Here is a 22,047-nt window from a genome sequence, read left to right on the forward strand (position 1 = left end):
GAATTTGGCACGAGCGATCAAGTATGCGGTCCAGACTGGACGATCCCGGATTGTTTCTTTTGAACGCCTTTTTCCACTGACCGGATTTTGAGCCACTGAATCCGGCGTTGACTGCCGTGTCTTCGGTGTTGTCGCCATTGTTCTGATGCTTATGTCTGTTGCGCTGTGGCTTGCCGTTACTGTCGCGGACATCTGAAGTGCCGGAGTTTCTTGGCGTGGTGCTACTGCGAGCCAACTAGCTGTCCTCGCCCGCGCATAAGCGGGTCATGAGTGTCGTGAGGGCCGCCATGGACTTCGGTTTTTCTTGGTCGAGGTTTCGGGCAAGCTACTCGTCGCGGATATTATGCTTAAAGGCCGCCAAGGTTTCGGCGTCCGGATAGTCGACAATTTGGTTCTTTTTGGTTAGGAACCGAGTCCAGAATTTCCTAGATGACTCTCCGGGCTGTTGGGTAATGTGACTCAAGTCGTCAGAATCCGGTGGTCGAACATAAGTGCCTTGGAAGTTGTCGAGGAACGCGTCCTCCAGGTTTTCCCAACTGCCGATGGAATTTGCCGACAGGCTATTCAGCCAGTGTCGGGCCGGTCCTTTGAATTTAAGGGTAAGATACTTGATGGCATGTAGATCGTCACCGCGGGCCATGTGAATGTGGAGAAGGAAATCTTCGATCCATACCGCGGGGTCTGTTGTGCCATCGTATGATTCGTTGTTTACGGGTTTAATCCCTTCTGGGAATTCGTGATCCATTACTTCGTCGGTGAAGCAGAGGGGGTGCGCGGCGCTGAGGGAGTCCTGGATTAGGGGGTATCCGTACAGCCGGACTATATACATCGTTCGGACTATTGGAGCGTGAAGATACAAGACTCAAGACTCCATCCCGTGTCCGGGTGGGACTCTCCTTTGCGTGGAAGACAAGCTTGGCGATCCGGATATTGTATTTCCTTCCTTGTAACTGACTCCGTGTAAACCCTAGCCCTCTCCGATGTCTATATAAACCAGAGAGGTTGTTCCTTAGAAGGCCGATCACAACTACAATCATAATCATCATAGGATAGCTTCTAGGGTTTAGCCTCTATGATCTCGTGGTAGATCTACTCTTGTACTACTCATATCGTCAATATTAATCAAGCCGGAAGTAGGGTTTTACCTCCATCGAGAGGGCCCGAACCTGGGTAAACATTGTGTCCCTTGCTTCCTGCTACCATCAGCCTAAGACACACAGATCGGGACCCCCTAACCGAGATCCGCCGGTTTTGAAACCGACATTGGTGCTTTCATTGAGAGTTCCTCTGTGTCGGCGCTGCAAGGCTCGATGGCTCCTGCAATCATCATCAATGACACGGTCTAGGGTGAAACTTTTCTCCTCGGACAAATCTTTGTGTTCGGCAGCTTCGCACTGCGGGCTAATTCGCTTGGCCATCTGGAGTAGATCGACAGCTACACCCCTGGCCACGAGATCAGGTTCTACATGACGGACATTCGTGGAGACTTGATCCTCGACGGATTCGGGCCTATGCCTGGAGCACCGGACAGTCACGATGAGCACGGCTTAGACCTGTTGTCGGACAATGCTCGGGATATCACCCCGGTAGTAGCCCCGGACCTAAATCCGGAGCAGGCTATGTTGCCTAAGGACGGAGGGATGGACCCCGCCCCGCAGGCCGCACACTCATCAGCGGTGGAGCCGAACACAGGTCTCACCTCTGTGGAGGCCTGTGACTCCGGACCCCCAGACTCGTATCCGGTTGTTGGTTCTAGTCCGCGCACTCTCAAGCAAGCCGAGCCAGGTTGGGCTCCGGTAATGGAGTTTACCGCTGCGGATATCTTCCAGCACTCGCCCTTTGTCGACATGCTGAACTCATTAAAGTCTCTCTCTTTGTCAGGAGGCTCTTGGCCGAACTATGCCCGGCTCGAGTGGGAAGCAGACGACGAAGGAATTTGCTGCCCACCCACCACCCACTTTATTGCCACAATCGATGATCTAACCAACGTGCCTGACTTCAATTCCGAAGACATCGACGGTATGGACGACGATGCAGGAGAAGCACAGGAACCACCGCTCACAGGGCGGTGGGCAGCCACCTCCTCATACGATATATATATGGTGGACACTCCGAAGGAAACCAATGGCGCTAAGGCAGCGGAGGATAACTCCTCAGGGAGAAAACCAAAGCATGGGCGTTGTCGGTGCCGCTCCAAGCCCCGCCATAGCAATACCGGCCCAGGAGAGAAAACAATCTGGATGGTGCCAAAGAGGAATACAACCCCGACCAGCCTGTCTTCGAGCAGGCCGAACAGGCGATGGACGGATATCCGGAGGAGGACAACTACATGCCCCCTCCGAAGACAAGATTAGCCTCGACAATTCCGAATGTGGCGTGCCTAAGGATCCAGTGGAGCAAGTTCGCTTCAAGCGACGACTCATGGCCACGGCAAGGAGCCTGCAAAGGAAACAACAGCAGCTCAAGGCTGACCAAGACTTGCTCGTGGACAGATGGACCAAGGTCCTGGCCACCGAAAAACAAAAACTCGACTGCCCCGACAAAGGGCACACACAGCATAATTCGCTACTCCAACCTCAGCAGGAGCACCCAAGGCACATACCCCGACGTCAACACACCACAACGGTCCAAGACAATACGAAGGACACACGAAGAGGCATCCTCAAGCCTCGGTGCAATTGTCCTAAACGTCAAGTCAGGGAAATTGGTGCCCAATCCAGCAACTCCAAGTCCGGTCAGCGGACAAAGAAGAGCTCAAGCCTATACGGCCCGAGCAACATACTCGACCAACCATGTGAAATTCATGGTACTCCTAGAAGGACGGCCAAGCACACCAATAGAGAAGGCCGGATCCTCAAAACAAAGCAGTTGTTCGTGTGCCGGAAACAATGAGGGGAGGAGTCCAACAACGGCAAAGTCAAAAGATCCTCCAGATCATAAAAGTACGGTCGATCTCCCCCGATCATATCAACCGTCCGGACATCATCAACCACAGAAACTCAATTGCAGTACCTCGAGAGCTAGTAGTCCGGGGGCTCCATCTCACATAAAGCCCCCGCGGGTATGAAACCACAAATAACATGTTCTAAAAGATGCCAGGTGCAAAGGCCAAGTTTTATTGGCCCACCACTCTAACGGTCGCTTTCGGATCACCAAAAAATGCCGCGCCAAAGAATAATTCTTCGGCACCTTCCCCTCATACGGTAATTCACCATATGCTAACAGGATGAACTACGTTGACTAGATTCCACGTGGTGAACCATTAGGCCAACACCGTGTGACATAATCACACCTATGGGCAAGGCCGCACCCCGCCCTTAGAGCGGAAATCATACAACTGCCGGAGTAGCGATTCGTGCATGCCTATCATAATTTTGATATGACAGCCAACTATCCAGACACCAACGGAGGAGTCCGCGCTACTTCACGGTATAACGGCTGGGTTAACCAGGATCCGATCAGGAACCCTTGGACCAACCACAAGAGGACGTTCAGCTGCCTCCAAGTATTTGCCTTTACAAACTAACTTTGGCGCATAACAGGATTGGCGACGTGGAATCGGCCCGGACACACAAGGGCAGGAACATGCATGCGACCCACCCCAAAGAAGGCAGTCCGGATTCACTTCGGATCCACTCAGAGCCCCCTCCAGTCCGGCCATCACAGGTTCCACCAAAAATACCTCTTTTCATAATCATAAATCGTACTCATATGCATAGACATATCATCCTACTACAATGCATAGACCTAAATAACACTTACTGGCCGTCGTTTCTCATCGACGACTCTTTGTAAAAAACGGCGGCAACGCCCCGTGTTACGCCCGATTATGCCAGGGGCTTCACAGTACGACAATAAAGTCCGACCACCTTTTCAGCCGCTCGGCACCCCGAACTTATAACACTATATGCATCAGCTCTGAATCATGTCTTGGGTCATTGGTTGGGTTTGCCCGGCTCCCATGTTTTGGTACCTTACGTTCTACCCCATCGGCTAAGGTAGCGCTGGGAGACCTACTGCGATTGTGTCCCGATTCTGCCGGATGAGCACCTCAGTAGAGAAAGCCAAAAACTGACTGTCATGATACAGCGAGAGCCGGTCAGTTGTTCGAGAGGTTGTAAAATACTTAAAGATTTAATCCGCATAACGCCATTATAAATGCAGAGTGCGACAGATCGGTCTTCCGATCAGGCGCCAATAGAGCCCCTAGTTCGACCTTCCGAACACTAGGGGCTGCGCCGACCATACTCGAATTCCTATGGCTAAGTGAGAGTGGTAAAGCCCTATAGTCCGATTGCCTGGTTCGTGGTAAGGAACACCTCCTTAAAAGGACCCAGCCATGGGATAAAGAGTGTTCAGGTATGTCCCGAACACCCCCGTATTTCTTTCGTGGGGGCAGAAGCTGACTGGCCAACTCTCAGGATTTACACACACTAAACAGCCGCACAGGAAGAACAAATGTTCAAACAAAAAAGGCAATAAATAATAAAAGTGCCCTTATCCCATATTACAAAGAACGACACGAATGCCCTCAGGGAAATATAATGTCTTTGGTACACTTATCCGCCACAAGGCGGGCTCCCTTCAGCACACCTTCATTGTACAGCTTGGGATTGCGGTGCTCCTTACCCTCTGGCGGCCCCTCAGTCATCAGCTTCTCTGCGTCAAGCTTCCCCCAATGCACTTTTGCATGGGCAAATGCCATGCGCGCACCCTCTATACAGACTGATCGCTTAACGACATCAAGCCAAGGACAGGCTCCCACAATCCACTTCACGAGTCCGAGGTAAACTGCTTGGAATCGGCTCCACGGGCCACAGCCGGACAACAAAGTCCTTCATGGATAGCTCGGCCGCTTGGTGTAGTTCGACCAGCTGCTTCAGCTGATCGATAAAGGGCACCGGATAGTTCGGCACCAAATACTATGACCAGAAATCCCTCTCTGCAGACTTCTTCTCCTCGGTCTGGTAGAATTGGGCGGCATCTGATATGCTGCGAGGCAGATCCGCAAACGCCCCTGGAAAAACAAGAATTCAGATTGTCGCTTAGAGTTCTTCCCACTATCATGTAAATATGGCCATGAATACAAAAGGCCTTACCAGCCGCAACCTTCCGGGCCTCCTGAATGTCCCGCATAGCACCTCGGGCTTTTTCCCGAGCATCTTCCGCGACTTGGAGAACTTGGGAGAGTTCGGATTCTTTCCCTACTAGACTCTGCTCCAAGCCCTCGCTTTTCTTCACAGCCTACTGGAGTTCTCGCTCAGCTGCGATGACCCTGGCCTCGTGTTTCTCACGAAGCGCCTGTTCGGCGGCCGCCTTCTCGTTGGCATCAGCCACAACCTTCTATAGTGCCTCATATTCGGCACTCGCTCCTAGAGCATACAATACAAATACTTTTCACTAGGCACAATTACTCATTTGTGCCAAATTCAAGACAATGTTTCAACATACCTTGCTTGTCCTCCAATTGCTTCCTCAAATGGCCAAGTTCCTCCTCGGCCTGTTCCAGGCTCTGCTTCAGTCCGGACACTTCCGCATTATGAGCGGCCGTCTTCTCTGTAGACGCCTGTTTTCACACAAAGGGGTATACGTCATTAACAAAGGCTCCTGCAAAAGCAGAGGATTTGATCCCCTGCCGGGCTCTCTTTCTGTCGTCGGACAGTGTATCAGGGGCTACTACTCATATTATGACAATTCCTCAAAGGTTTCTTAGAAAACATACCTCAAAGGCCTTTATAAGGCCAAGGCAGGACTCATTCAGCCCGCTCTCGGTGGAATGAATCTTTTCAACCACCGCACCCATGAGGGTCTTATGTTCGTCGATGATAGACGCATTCTTTAACGTTGTTGATAGACCGCCTGGCAGCTCCGCTTGGACAGAGGTTGCCGGTGGAGTGGGCAAGTCTCCCACCGTCGAAGGTGGCTGCTCGCCTGATCCTGGAGCCTTAAAGGTCTCCAGGACTTTGTCCGGCCGTGGTCTGAACCCGAGATCGCCCCCATCGTTGACACGCCAGGGGTCCGCCACCCCCATGTGTCTGGCCCCAGATACATGCCTCCCCTGGTCCACGTCTTTTTGAGATGACACCTCGGTGTCACGCCTGGACTTCAGGGAAGGCGCCTCTGGAGGCGTCTCACTCGCCAAAGCGTCTGAGCTCAACGAATCCTCCGACGAGGACTGTCCGGCACGAGACCTCGCCGGGCTGTACGAAATATGTACGAAATATGGCGCTCGGATCTCGAATACTTATGACTTTTCCAGGGGCTGGGCCGTGGGATCCCACTCCGGGTTGTTGTCGGCAGCCGTGCTGGATGCCTCTGGGTGGGAACCTCTCCCCCTCTTGGGCGACTCGGCCTCCAGGGACGAGGAGGCCACCCTTTTCTTCCCACCTCTAGAGTGAGGCTCGTCCTCCTCTGCTTCCTCCTCTTCATCTTCGGAAGAAGGAGCATCGCTGGAGTCTTCGGATTTTTGGTCCGAGGCCTCGCGGCAACGGAGGCCACTCCGGGTCTTTTTGGCCTTCTTGGAGGCCTCTTTCTTTGGCGCCTCGTAAGGTGCGGGGACCAGCATCTTCGTCAGAAGAGGTCCGGCCGGTTCCTCCGGAAGCAGGGCCGGGCAATGTATCCACACCTCCTTCTTTATCCATCCCTGGGATCATGATGAAACACGATAAAAATATCTCCCTCAGGACATGCCAACTGAAGCATGGATGGACAGAGCGTAACTATAACTTATCGGGCTTGCAGAATGGGATAATTGATACCCACGGTCCTCGGCGGAGCCCGGCCACGATTTGCTGGACTTAAAGAGCACCTTCCAGATATCCTTGTGGGAGGAATCATGGAGCTCCCGGAGGGTTTGGTGCTCGGTTGGGTCGAACTCCCACAAATTGCAGGCTCGGCGCTGGCAAGGGAGAACCAGGCGAACTAGCATCACCTGGACTACGTCGACGAGCTTGACGTCCTTATCGACCACACTCTGAACGCGTGTCTGGAGCAACGACAACTCATCGGACGAGGACCAGTTCGGGCCCTTCTTGGTACAGGACGTGAGCCGCAGTGGGGCTCCGGATCTGAACTCAGGAGCTGCAGCCCACTTTTTGCCGCGTGGTTTGGTGATATAGAACCACTGCTGCTGCCACTCCTTGACGGAGTCGTTGAAGGCCCCCGTCGGCCAAACGACCTTGGGTATCTTGCTGACCATGGTGCCGCCGCACTCGCCACTCACCACCTTAGGCTTCACATTGAAAATCTTCAGCCACAGGCCGAAATGAGGCGAAATCTGGAGAAAAGCCTCGCACACGATGATGAACGTCGAGATATCAAGGAAAGAATTCGGGGAAAGATCATGAAAATCAATCCCGTAGTAATACATGACTCCACGAACAAATGGGTGAAGGGGAAACCTGAGCCCAAGGACAAAATGGGGAAGGAACACGACTCTCTCATGAGGCTCCGGAGTAGGGACGACATGTCCCACCGGTGGGAGACGATGGCCGATCTTCTTGCCAGATACCCGGCCTCCCGGAGCTTCTTGATATCCTTCTCCTGGATGGTAGAGGCCATCCATCTGCCTCCTGCTCCGGATCCGGACATCTTTGGAAAACCTCTCTTCGATGGAAAGGAAGAATGCCTGGGCGTTAGGGCTCGAACATAGGGGAATGGGCTAGCGGAAGGAGAATGCGTGGGTAAAGAGGAAGAGACCTTATCTCTTTGTAGAGACGGTAAAAGCTTTTTTGCGTCTCCCCACTTGCCTGGTGGAACCCGCTCGCTTCCCACTCGCCGCGATTAGCGGTGCGGTTGGATTACCCATGCCAGTGTTAATGAAAATCCCACAATGAGGGGACACGATCTCTGCTATGGCAAAACGTGCAGAAGAAACCACCTCGCGATATGAGCTATGGCTAGTTGTGGGAAAACGGTTCGAATAATGAACCGACTGTAATAACATATCACGTCATCTAAAAAGTTGTCAGCTGGAATATCATTTTCTCTACGGTGGTATGTGAAGATCATTTTATAGATCCGGCCACGGTCTAGGTGTTCGATAATTACTTTGGAGTATTCGGAGATGGAACCCGCCTTGCAATGCCAAAGACAAGACTGCGCGCCGGACTCATCGTCATTGAAGCCTGGTTCAGGGGCTACTGAGGGAGTCCTGGATTAGGGGGTATCCGGACAGCCGGACTATATACATCGTCCGGACTATTGGAGCGTGAAGATACAAGACTCAAGACTCTGTCCTGTGTCCGGGTGGGACTCTCCTTTGCGTGGAAGACAAGCTTGGCGATCCAGATATTGTATTTCCTTCCTTGTAACCGACTCCGTGTAAACCCTAGCCCTCTCTGGTGTCTATATAAACCGAAGAGGTTGGTCCTTAGAAGGCCGATCACAACTATAGTCATAATCATCATTGGCTAGCTTCTAGGGTTTAGCCTCTACGATCTCGTGGTAGATCTACTCTTGTACTACTCATATCGTCAATATTAATCAAGCAGGAAATAGGGTTTTACCTCCATTGAGAGGGCCCGAACCTGGGTAAACATTGTGTCCCTTGCTTCCTATTACCATCAGCCTAAGACGCACAGATCGGGACCCCCTACCCGAGATCCGCCGGTTTTGACACCGACATGCGCGTCTATGCCGGGCTATGTTACTACGCAGTTCAAATAAGTCTGGTCGGCTATGTTCGGCCCGGCCGGACTTGTTGATAGTGTATCCCGCATGACAATCATCATCATGTGTTGGGGCGCGCCCTCGTGATCCGTAGATCGATCTTGGATGTCCTGCTTTGTTTTCCAGTATGTCTTGCAGGTCCTGCCTATTGCCCCGGGCCGTAGTGTATTGGCATGGGGGTGCGGGCTGGTATTCGGGCTGATACTCTGTTTTATCCCGGCCACGAGGTGGCCGGTCAGCCTCGTCCTGTGATGGTAGTGTGGGCTTTAGGTCCTCCTCCTCGAGTTGAGGTGCTTTGGGTAACCTTTGGTGTGGCGCTCGAGTCTGTATTCCTTGGCTGCCAGGACCTCAGTCCATCTGTCTATGAGCAGATCTTGATCAGCTTGGAGCTGCTGCTGCTTCTTTTTCAGGCTTCTTGCCATGGCCATAAGCCGGCGCTTGGAGCGCTCCTGCTCTACGGGATCCTCAGGTATGCCGAATTCATCGTCGCCGAGGCTCACCTCATCTTCGGAGGGGGGCATGTAGTTGTCCTCCTCCAAGTATCCGGCCGTCGCCTGTTCATCTGGGCTAACCTACCTGTCTTCCTGTCCGTCCTGCTCGAAGGCAGGCAGATCGGGATTGTATTCATCTTCGGCACCATCCGGATTGTTTTCGTCTCCTGTGCCGGTATTGCTGTGGCAGGGCTTAGAGCGGCGCCGATGACGCCCATGCTTTGATTTTTTCCTTGAGGGGTTATCCTCTATTGCCTCATCGCCATTGGTTTCTTTGGGAGTGTCCACCACATATATATATATCATACGAGGATGTGGCTGTCCAGTGCCCCGTGGGCGGTGGTTCCTATTCTTCTCCTGCATCGTCGTCCACACCATCGATGTCTTCGGAGTCGAAGTCAAGCACGTCGGTCAAATCATCGACAATGGCAATGAAGTGGGTGGTGGGTGGGTAACGAAATTCCTCGTCGCCTTCTTCCCACTCGAGCTGGACATAGTTCGGCCAAGAGTCTCCTGACAAAGAGAGAGACCTAAATGAATTCAGCATGTCACCGAAGGGCGAGTGCTGAAAGATATCCGCAGCGGTGAACTCCATTACCGGAGCCCAATCGGATTCGATGGACCCGGGTGCGTACGTTCCGGAACCTACAGCCGGACACAAGTCCGGGGGTCCGGTGAGACAGATTTCCTTGGAGGTGGAGTCTGTGTTTGGCTCTACCGCCGATGAGTATGCGACCTCCGGGGCGGGGACCATCCACCCGTCCTCGGATGACGCAATCTGCCCCGGATTTAGGTCCGGAGCTACTACAGGTGCGATATCCCGAATATTGTCTGACAGCAGATCTAAGCCGTCCTCGTCGTGACTGTTCAGCGTTCCTGGCGTAGGCCTGAATCCGTCAAAGATCAAGCCTCTGCGGATATCGGGCGTGTAGTTCAAGTTTCCAAACCTGACCTGATGGCCAGAGCGTAGTTGTCGATCTGCTCCAGATGGCCAAGCGAATTGGCCCGCAGCACGAAGCCGCCAAACACGAAGATCTGTCCGGGGAGAAAAGTCTCACCCTGGACCACGTTGTTGTTGATGATTGAAGGAGCCATCGAGCCTTGTTGTGACGACACAGAGGAACTCTCAATGAAAGCACCAATGTCGGTGTCAAAACCGGCGGATCTCGGGTAGGGTGTCCCGAACTATGCGTCTAAGGCTAATGGTAACAGGAGGTAGGGGACATGATGTTTTACCCAGTTTCGGGCCCTCTCGATGGAGGCAATACCCTACTTACTGCTTGATTGATCTTGATCATATGAGTATTACAAGAGTTGATCTACCACGAGATCGTAGAGGCTAAACCTTAGGAGCTAGCCTATGATTCTTATTGTTCTTGTCCTATGGACTAAACCCTCCAGTTTATATAGACACCGGAGGAGGCTAGGGTTGCACAGAGTCGGTTACAAAGAAGGACATCTAACATCCGAATCGCCAAGCTTGTCTTCCACACAAAGGAGAGTCCCATCCAGACATGGGGCGAAGTCTTGAGTCTTGTATCTTCGTAGTCCAACAGACCGCCCAAAGTATATAGTCCGGCTGTCCAGATACCCCCTAATCCAGGACTCCCTCACCCATGTCAGGTGCGCCGAACAGTCACAACGAGCATGACCTAGATCTGCCATCGGACAATGTTCAGGAGATCACGCCTGCGGCTGCCTCGGCCATCAATCCGGAGCAGATTGTGCCATCCGAGGAAGGGTGAATGGACCGCGCCACGGAGGCCGCACACTCATCGGTGCTTGAGCAGAACACAGACTTCACATCCAAAGAAATCTGTGTCATTGGACCCTAGGACTTGTCTCCGCCCACAGGCTTCAAACCGCGTATGTCCGTGCCTATCAAATCTGATTGGGCACCGATCATGGAGTTTACCTCCGCGGATATCTTTCAGCACTCGCCCTTGGGCGATGTGCTAAAGTCATTGAGGTCTCTCTCCTTGTCAGGAGACTCTTGGCCGAACTATGTCCGGCTGGAGTGGGAAGCGGACGACGAAGAAATTCGTTCCCCACCCACCACCCACTTAATAGCCACTATCGATGACTTAACCAATGTGCTTGACTTCAACTCCGAAGACATCGATGGTATGGACGACGATGCAGGAGAAGAACAAGAACCACCACCCTCAGGGCACTGGACAGCCACCTCAGCATATAATATATACATGGTGGATACCCCCAAAGAAAGCAATGGTGATGAGGCAACGGAGGATGTTCCCCCTAAGAAGCAATCTAAGCACCAGTGTCATAGGCGCTGCTCTAAGCCCCGTCAGAGCAAAAATAGCGATACCGGCACAAATAGCAATACGGATGGTGCTGAAGACGAAAACAATCCTGCCAAGCCAGGGTTTAAGTAGGCCAAACGGGAGGATGGGCAAGCTAGCCCCAAGGAACAGGCAGTGGATGGAGAATCAAAGGATGACAATTACATGCCCCTCTCCGAAGATGAAGCGAGCCTCGACGACGAAGAATTCATCGTGCCTGAGGATCCCATCGAGCAGGAGCGCTTCAAGCGCCGGCTTATAGCCACTGCAAAAAGCCTGAAGAAAAAGCAGCAGCAGCTTCAAGCTGATCAAGATCTACTAACTGATAGATGGACTGAAGTCCGGGCAGCCGAGGAATACAGACTCGAGTGCCCTACCAAAAGTTACCCAAAGCGCATGTTGCTACCTCAACTCAAAGAGGAGGCACCAAAGCTTACACTACCAGCGCATGATGCGGCTCACCGGCCACCTCGTGGCCGAGACAAAGCGGCATTTCAGCCTGAAGTCCAGCCCGCACCCCGACGCTAAACAAGCAAAAACACGAAGGCCCGAGGCTCCACGCATGACCTGCAAGACAAATTGAAAAAAGCAGGACAACCAAGGTCGATCTACGGATCACGGGGGCGTGCCCCAATGTGTGGTGATGATCGTCACACCGGATATACTAAAAACAAATCTGGCCAGGCTGAATACAACAGACCAGACCCATTTGAACTTCATCGTGATGCAGCCCGGCATAGAGGCGCCGCACACCCCCTATGCTTCACCGATGAAGTAATGGATCATGAATTCCCAGAAGCGTTTAAACCTGTGAACATTGAATCATATGATGGTACTACAGACCCCGCGGTATGGATAGAAAATTTCTTCCTCCACATTCACATGGCCCATGGAGATGATCTACATGCCATCAAGTACCTCCAACTAAAACTCAAGGGACCGGCTCGGCATTGGCTGAATAGCTTGCCGGCAAACTCCATCAGGAGTTGGGAGAACCTGGCAGACACATTACTAGACAACTTCCAGGGCACTTATGTGCGACCACCGGGTGCTGATGATCTAAGTCACATAACCCAACAGCCCGGAGAATCAGCGAGGAAATTTAGGACTCGGTTCCTAACTAAGAAAAACCAAATTGTCGACTGTCCGGATGCCGAACCCTAGCGGCCTTTAAGCACAACATCCGTGACGAGTGGCTTGCCCGACATCTCGGTCAAGAAAAGCCAAAGTCCATGGTAGCCCTCACGACACTCATGACCCGCTTTTGTGCGGGTGAGGATAGCTGGTTGGCTCGGAACAGCAACACAACAAGCAATTCTGGCACATCAAAGCTAGAGATAGCCACGACAAACCATGATGCAACAAACACAAGCATCATAAAAATGGTGATAACGCCGAAGACACAGCAATCAATGCCGGATTCAGTGGCTCTAAGTCCGGTCAGCGGAAAAAGCCATTCAAAAATAACAATTCGGGTCCGTCCAGTCTGGACTGCATACTCGACCGTCCATGCCAAATTCATGGCACCTCAGGAACACCAGCCACTCGTACCAACAGAGAATGCTGGGTCTTCAAACAAACTGGAAAGTCAGGTGCCGAAAACAAGGAGAAGGGGTCTCAAAGCGACGATGACGATGAGGAGCCCCGATCACCGAACACAGGAGGGCAAAAGAAAATTCCCCCGCAAATCAAAACGGTGAACATGACAAACACCACACACATTCCCAAGCTGGAACAGACGTGCACTCTTAGGGATGTCGACTCAATGGAGCCAGTCGCCCCACAATATAACCGATGGCCGATCACCTTCGATCGTACAGATTGCCCGGCCAATACCAATCAGGGCAATCCAGACGCACTCGTCCTGGACGCAATAATTGATGGATTCCACCTCACACGAGTCCTTATGGGCAGAGGCAGCAGTCTAAACCTGTTGTATCAGGACACAGTGCACAAGATGGGTATCTATCATTCAATGATCAAGCCCACTAAAACCACCTTTAAAGGTGTTATACCAGGTGTGGAGGCCAGTTGTACAGGATCCATCACTCTGGAGGTAGTCTTCGGATCACCAAACAATCACCGTACCGAAGAGTTAGTCTTCGACATCGTCCCCTTTCGCAGTGACTATCAGGCACTGCTCGGACAAACCGCGTTCGCTCGATTCAACGCGGTGCCACATTATGCCTACTGTAAACTCAAGATGCCCGGTCCGCGTGGCATCATCACGGTTAATGGCAGGGCTGAACTTCCCCTCACTGCCAAAGAGTTTACCGCCGCTTTGACAGCAGAAGCAACGAGTGGCACCTTTCAATCGAACCTCGAGTTGATGGTTGAGCTCCCGGACACCGCCAAAAGAGCCCGAACTACTGCGCGGCAGGATAGCCCGGCTCGTCCGGAGCTCAATTAAACACTCCAGCAAAAGTTAAGACAGGCCACATACCGCGGCTCAACCGCTCTATGGCACACAAACATTTCTTGCATTTTCTTTGCAGGTTCACCTTTGCGTAGGCCAGGACTGATGGCATGGAAACAATTCGAATGCGTAAGAGAATCTTTAGATATCCCCCTTGATGACCATTTGACTACACTTCGGATCCGCATACAACTTCTTCCCGCCTGGTCTCAGCAGGTTCCGCAGTCATATTTCTTTTTATTACGTTACCTGTACTCATACGCATCGACGTATTATTCAAATACAACATGTGGATTTCTATAATGCTTATCTGCTGTTATTTCTTATTGAAACTCTTTTGTCAAAAGGCAGTTGCACATTGCGATATGCCTTAATATGCCAGGGGCTTCATCATACCCATAATACGGCAATAAAAGTACGAACACCTTCATGATAGTTTGGCAGCCCGAACTTATAACATTATGTGCATCAGCTCCGAATCATGTCTTGGGTCAATAGTTGGGTTTGCCCGGCTCCCATGTTTTTGTACCTTACGTTCCACTATATCGGCTAAGGTAGCACAGGGAGAACTACTGCGATTGTGTCCCGGTTCTTTTGGATGAGCACCTCAGAAGAGAAAGCCGAAAACTGACTGTCATGATACAGCGTGAGCTAGTCAGCTGTTCGAGAGGTTGTAAAATCTTTAAGGATTTCTTCCGCATAATGCCATAACCAATGCAGCGTGCGATGGATCGGCTTTTCTTCCGATCAGGTGCTTATAGAGCCCCTCGTGTGGTCTTTCGAACACCAGGGGCTGCGCCTAGCTTCCTTTTGTCAAACTCCTATGGCTGAGTGAGAGTGATAAAGCCCTATAGTCCGATTGCCTGGTTCGCTATGCTGAACACCTCCTTGAAGGACCAAAAACTGGGATAAAGAGTGCTCAGGTTCATCCCTAACACCCCCGTACTTACTACGTGGGGGCAGAAGCCGATGACTGGCCAACTCTCAGGATTAATATATAAAACGGCCGCACAGGAGGAAAAACTTTCAAATAACAGGCAATAAATATACCTTGTTCAACATTACAAAGGACAATATGACTGTATTCATGGAAATATAATGTCCTTGGTGCATTGCTCTGCCGCAAGGCGAGCTCCTTTCAAGACACTATCATAATATAATTCAGGCTTGTGGTGCTCCTTCCCCTCCAGCGGTCCCTCGGTCATCAGCTTTTCCGCATCCATCTTCCCCCAGTGCACCTTTGCGTAGGCGAAGGCCATTCGCGCACCCTCCATACAGACCGACCGCTTGATGACTTCGAGTCGAGGGCAGGCACTCACAAGCCGCTTCACGAGCCCGAAGTAACTGCTTGGAATCGGCTCGGCGGGCCATAGCCGGATAATTAAATCCTTAATGGCTAGCTCGGCCGCCTTATGCAGTTTGATCAGCTACTTCAGTTGATCGGCAAAAGGCACCGGATAATTCGGTGCCAGATACTGCATCTAGAAGAGCTTATCACCAGTGTTCCTTTCTTCGGCTCGGTAGAATTGGGTGGCATTAGATATGCTATGTGGCAGCTCCGCAAATACCCCTGGAGAAATCAGAATTCAAATCATCAACTTGATTTTCTCCTTTCAAATACCTGCTTTGTATAGAAAAATCCTTACCAGCCGCAATCTTCCTCGCCTCCTAGATTTCCTTCAGGGCACCTTGGGCTCCCCCCGGGCATTACTTGCGGCTTGGCGAGCTTGGCAGAGTTCAGATTCTTTCCCTGATAGACTCTGCTCCAAGGTCTCGCATTTCTTCACGGCCTCTTGAAGCTCTCGCTAAGCTTCAATAACCCTGGCGTCGTGCTTTTCGTGAAGGGCCTGCTCTACGGCGGCCTTCCTCTCGGCTTCGGCCATAGCCTTCTTAAGAGCCTCAATTTTGGCTATCACCCCTAGAGCACATCATAAAAATATTTTCATCATGCACACTTATTCATTTGTGCTAAAAGAACAAGGTTTCTGTGTACCTCGGTTATCCTCCAACTGCTTCTTCACTCGGCCAAGTTCTCCTTCAGCTCGCTCTAGACTCTGCCTTACTCCGGATACTTCCGCAATATGAGAGGCGGCAGTCGCTATAGACGCCTGCTTATAAAAAAAGAGAGAGAGATGTCATTAGTGAGTCTCTAGCGAATGTAAATTTGATCCTCTGTCTGGTTCTTCCTTTTGCCAAACAGTGTATCAGGGGCTACTATCTATACTATGACACTCTTCGAAACCTCATAAAACATAGCTGAAAGCCTCTTCTAAGGCTAATACAGGATTCATTCAGTCCACTCTCAGTGGACTGAATCTTCTCAATCACCGTACCCATAAGGGCACGGTGTTCTTCAATGATGGAGGCGCTCTTCAGCGCCGCCAGTAAACTATCCGGCACATTTGGTTGGACAGAGGTTGCCAACGGAACGGACGCACCCCCTCCAGTCGAGGGAGGCTGCCTGCTCAATTCTGGAGCCGTATTGGTCTCCAGAATTGCGTCCGGCTGGGGGCTGAATTCAAGATAGCCCCCACCATCGACGCCCAGAGGAGCCTTCTCTCCCATGTGTCCGGCCCCTGAAGTTCGACCTCCTGGCGCCGCCTTTACGATCTTTTCCCCCTCTCGTTGGCCCGAGTCCTTCTGGGACGAAACCTCGGTGTCATTCACATAATTAGGGGAAGGGGCCTTCGGGGGTGTCCTGCTCTCCATAGCATCCGAACCTAACAAATCCTCTGACGAGGATTGTTCGATGCGGGACCTCACGGGACTGCAAAAAAATACGGCTCAGATTAAAATATTATGCCATTATGAGCCTGGATGCATAAATGTGTTTGGGTTTTATATACTCACGAGTTCACTAGGGGCTGGGCCCTGGGATCCCGCTTCGGACTGCTATCGGCGGCGGTGGACTCCTATGGAAGGGGAGTTTTTCCCCTCTTAGGCGACTTGGCCTCCAAGGATATGGAGGCCGTCCTTTTCTTTTTTCCCCCTCTGGGGACTCTTCTTCCTCCTCCTCATCCTCTTTGGAGGCAGAACGAGCATTGGAGTCTTCGTACATTGTGTCCGAGGCGCCACGACAACGGAGACCGCCCCTAGTCTTTTTGGCCTCCTTCTTGGCCTTCTTCTTTGGTGCCTTGTAAGGCGCCGGGACCAGCATCTTCGTTAGAAGTGGGACGGCCGGTTCTTCAGGCAGTGGGACCGGACAGTAGATCCGCCCCGCCTTCTTCGTCCATCTCTAGGAGAGTTTTGTAAAACACATTAAGCAGTTCCCTCGGGTTATGCGAATACAACTTATAATGACTTACCGAACTTGCAGGGCGGGATAGTTGGTACCCGCGGTCCTTGGTTAAGTCCGGCCATGATTTGCCGGACTTGAAAAGCACCTTCTAGATGTCTTTGTGCGAGGATCCAAAGAGCTCTCGCAGGGTCTAGTGCTTGGCCGGGTCGAATTCCCATAAATTGCAAGCCCGGTGTTGACAAGGAAGGATCCGGCGAACTAACATCACCTAGACTACATTGTCGAGTTTGATATTATTGTCTTCCATATCCTTGATGCGCGTTTGGAGCACCGATAGTTCATTGGACGAAGACAGTTCAGGCCCTTCTTGGGCCAGGACATAAGCCGCAGGGGGGCTCCAGATCGGAATTCAGGAGCAGTGGCCCATTCCACACCGCACGGATTAGTAATGTAAAACCATTGCTGCTGGCACTCCTTGACGGAATCATTAAAAGTACCTATTGGCCATGTGACGTTGGGCATCTTGCTCACCATGGCGCCTCCGCACTCGGCGTGCTCGCCACTCACTACCTTGGAATATTGTACTCTCTACGGTGGTATGTGGAATTTGTTTTGCACAGCTGGACACGGTCCTCATATTCAAGATCTTCTATGGAGTATTCGGAGAAGGAACCCGCCTTGTAATGCCGAAGACAATCTGCGCGCCGGACTCATCATCATTGAAGCCTAGTTCAGGGGCTACTGAGGGAGTCCTGGATTAGGGGGTCCTCGGACAGCCGGACTATATACTTTGGCTGGACTGTTGGACTATGAAGCAAGATTGAAGACTTCATCCCGTGTCCGGGTGGGACTCTCCTTTGCGTGGAAGGCAATCTTGGCAATTCGGATATGTAGATCTCCTTCTCTGTAACCAACTTTGTGTAACCCTAGCCCCCTCCGGTGTCTATATAAACTGGAGGGTTTAGTCCGTAGGACAACAACAATCATAATCATAGGCTAGGTTCTAGGGCTTAGCCTCTATGATCTCGTGGTAGATCAACTCTTGTAATACTCATATTATCAAGATCAATCAAGCAGGAAGTAGGGTATTACCTTCATCGAGAGGGCTCGAACCTGGGTAAACATCATGTCCCCCGCCTCCTGTTACCATTAGCCTTAGACACACAGTTTGGGACCCCTACCCGAGATCTGCCGGTTTTGTCACCGATAGTCGTCACGGCTTACGTCAGCCAAACCTCGCGAGGTGAGCCTTGCATAGAAATCTCCGCTCCTCGGGAGCCAACCTAAGGGGGCCGATCCCCTTAGAGGTCTTGGTGTTGTCCGCCTCACGAGGCTTGGCCCCTCATGAGGGTCTTGAGTTGTTGATGTTGAAGCTGGGCCATACCAGGCCGTCGATGGAGCCATGCCGTGGGCCGCAGGCAGGCAAGTATGGGTACCCCCATATCTAGAACGCCGACAGTAGCCCCCGGGCCCAAGGCACGCTCGGACTTGGCTTCTGGCCGAAGCCAAAGGGCAAGTGCGGAGCATCATGGGCCCTAACCACCTGCGGCCTTGGACGATGCGTGGCGATTGATGGGACATGGGCGTCTCCACTTCCCCATGCTGCCTTGAAATCCGCCAAGCCTGGCGGCCGCCTGTTTCCAGAGCAGTCCGCCCCTGTAGATTGTCGCGCTTGGCCCTAGCCCCTTCTCTCTCCCAACTTGCAACCCTTCTCGCAAATTCGGCGCCAGCGTTGTTCCCCCCTCCTTGCTTCTGCTATTTCTTTTTGCTCCGTCTGGTCGACGCTCGCTAGTGCTTGGGGTGCGGCCTTCCAGGCTGTTGCGGCGACGGCTGGCTCGGGGATCGACTTTGAGCCATCGCCAAATGCGAAGGGGTTCCGGAAGCAGCGGTTGTTTGTAGATGTCGACACACGCAGCCCCTTGATTTTGACTCCTTGAGCGCCAGCGGTACCCAGCTCCGGCTAGGGGCATGTGAAGCTTGTCGACCATCGACTTGCCCACGTTTGGACACGGCTGACCGGGCTGAAGAAGCTCGGGGTGACAACACCAATGGTGGTGCAGGAATTCATCTAGTGGCACATTGCCCCGCTGCAGCGCCATTCCCACTCAATGTGGGCCTTCACCGGCGCCGAGGACTCCATGAGGCTCCAAGTGCCTGCGCTGCCTTCCAAGACGCTGAGCAAGGTTCTCGAGCTTCTAACGGGTGACTCCAAAACCGCTGCGCTTCCAGGGAAGGGTTGCCTCCTGTATCAGTGCTCAAACAAGGTGCCTTCGTGAAGCAGATGCCCCTCTTTGATGAGTGGGGGTTATGCCCGGCGGGCCTTGAAGGGTCTCACGAGAATTCTATCCTCGTGGCTCCCTTGCTTCTTGACCCCGTGGCGCACGCCTCGAATGTGGAAGCAGGGAGGCACATGCCACCAGGTGCCACCGAGGCGACCTTCGGAGGTCAGGAGCCACCAGTGGCTCAAGAGGCCAAGGCTCCTGAGGCCCCGGAAGGGGCCACCACGGGGCCGGCGCGACCCGGTGCCCTTGAGGCGCCCGCCTCCAAGGCTTAGGGAAGCAGCTCTGAGGCGGTTGCTGAGGGGGAGGTGCCTCCTGGCACTCCTGACCCAGGGAGCCCCACCGAGAGCTCCGGCTATTGGGGATCGCCCCTCGAAGCCCGGCCGGCTTCGCCTGAATCTTGAAGCACTCCACAAGAGGACGGGGTCATCGAGCTGCAATGTTGACGCCTACCGGCCTCTGAAGCAGAGGAAGTACATAGCTGTGGATGAGTAAGTACCTCATTCTAGTGACTTCCAGCGCGACATGCTTTTCCCTGACCAAGGCTTCAGAGTATCCCCTGGTAGCAAAGCCTCAGGAGAGGCGCCCTCCAAGAGCTCCTGGCTCGACCCCAACAGCCAGCTCTCTGTGCCCGGCACCCGCGCAAGGCATGGGGCCATCTTCGACAGCTGATGTGCTGCTAGGGGGCCTTGGACTTGAGCTTCCTACCTCATTCTTCTGCAACCTAGCCTGGGGCATGGGGGGCGTGCGGACGGCTCCTCCACTGATCATTGCCGGTGATCGGGTGCCCCTAGGCCGGCTCCGTCTTTAGGCTGCAAAACTGCATCGGCCAGCCCCCAGCCGGAGGCAGGTGAGCCGCTCCGCGCCCCTCCGGTAGCTCCCAGGGCTGAAGATGGGCTTGGCCGCGTGTTGGAGTTCATGTGCGGGAGCAGTGCTGTCCACTATGAGCTCTTTGGCGAGGTGATTTGCGCGATGATCCGGCTTGGTGGAGAACTTGCTAACGTCGACGCCCACCTCGAGATGGAGGACCGCCGATTGGCGCGCGAATGGTACCAGCTGAAAGTCGCCATCAATCTTGGGCAGCTTTAGCGTGATCGTGCCGACGCATGCACTGCGGCTTCTCTTGCAACTTCTCGTGAGGATTGTGCCCACGCCCTGGAGGAGGATAGGGACGCCGACTGTCATTATGAGGAAGCCAAGGAGCAAGAGCGGGAGCTCCAGACTTCAAACACCGCCGTCGAGCTGGAGATCGAGGCGCAGCGGGCTTTTCTGGGCGCGTCACCGGGCGAAGCACCTTACGACGAGGCGGAGCTTCTGAGATGCCAGGAAGACCTAGCGCTAGAGGCCATGGAGCATAGCCTGGCGTCAGAACAGCTGGAAGTGAGGGAGCGCCAGGAAGCTACGGCTGAGGATGCCATCGCCGCCTGAGAGGCCCGGGTCCAGCTAGAGTTTCAGCAGAGGGTGGCGAAGGCCCGTGCGGATCTGGCTGATGAGCATAGCCCGAAGCTGGAGCTGTTGGAAGCCAAGCTTGAGGGCAGGACCGCCGCCCTGAAGGTGAAGCTGGAATCCGCGGAACAGCATGAGAGGGCCGCCAAGGAAGCTCAGGCCTCTTCCGAGTCTGCCTTGGCCTATGCCTGTGCCGAACTGCTTTCCCTACAACAACAAGTCAAGGATGCCGCATCCCTTGCAGAGAAGACCGCCAATGAAGCGAATCGCTGCCGGACGCTGCAACGCGAGCATGCCTCAATGTTCCAGGATCTCAGAGTCAGAGCCAATCGTGCCTTGGGCACCATCTACGAAGAGAGCGCTCCTCACCCGCACGAGAGCAATTATGCCAGCCACCTCAGCTTCTTCACCAACATCGTGACCCGCTTGGAGGATCGGGCCGTAAGGGCTCACGAGCTTGTTGAGGAGAGGAGCCAGGGTCTTCTTGGGCACGCATTCTCATGTGTCTTCAGCCACCTTCTCAACCTCGACCATCACTTCGACTTCAATGCTGCATTAGCCCCCATGCCCATGGTTATTCAGGACAACCTGACCGGGTGGGTGGATGACCATGTGGATGCCCCGGTAGCAGAATTTGCTCCGGAGGATGACGCGGTTGTGATGGCGGCCGAAGAAGATGACACGGGTAGTGATGATGAGGAGGATGGTCGTGATGACGCGAGCAGCGCGGACGGAGGTGACGAAGAAGGCGCATCTAGTTAGGCCCGTCTTTGTTTTCGCTTTGACATGTATGACAAAAACTTGAACACATCCTTGTGAGAGCATTTTGAAAGCGGGAGCCCCTTATAATGTATGAGATTATGAAATGCTTTTGAAGTAGCGCCTGGAGTGCGACCCAGCAGGCCTGGGGCTCCCAAGCAGGGTAGTTGTTATGACTTATCTTTGGCTCTGCGGGTCTTGAGTGAGCCCTGGTGTCGCAGTGGTGCTTTTTCTCTTTAGGTGAGTCTGCCGCGGGCTCCCGAGGTTTTGAGCCTCCCGAGGGGCCTGCTGGCTTGTCCTAGAGTGCCTTGTGAGGGACCAACTACCAGACCATGGCAAGGTGCGTGCGTGGTGGCCGCATCCGTTTCCCCCGAGGGGGGCCTTTTCATATTTGGGCCTGGCCCGGACATGCTCAACACGCGCGTACCGCACCCAGACCCCGCTC

This window comes from Triticum dicoccoides, chromosome 1B, assembly GCF_002162155.2.
Source record: "Triticum dicoccoides isolate Atlit2015 ecotype Zavitan chromosome 1B, WEW_v2.0, whole genome shotgun sequence".
NCBI lineage: Eukaryota > Viridiplantae > Streptophyta > Magnoliopsida > Poales > Poaceae > Triticum > Triticum dicoccoides.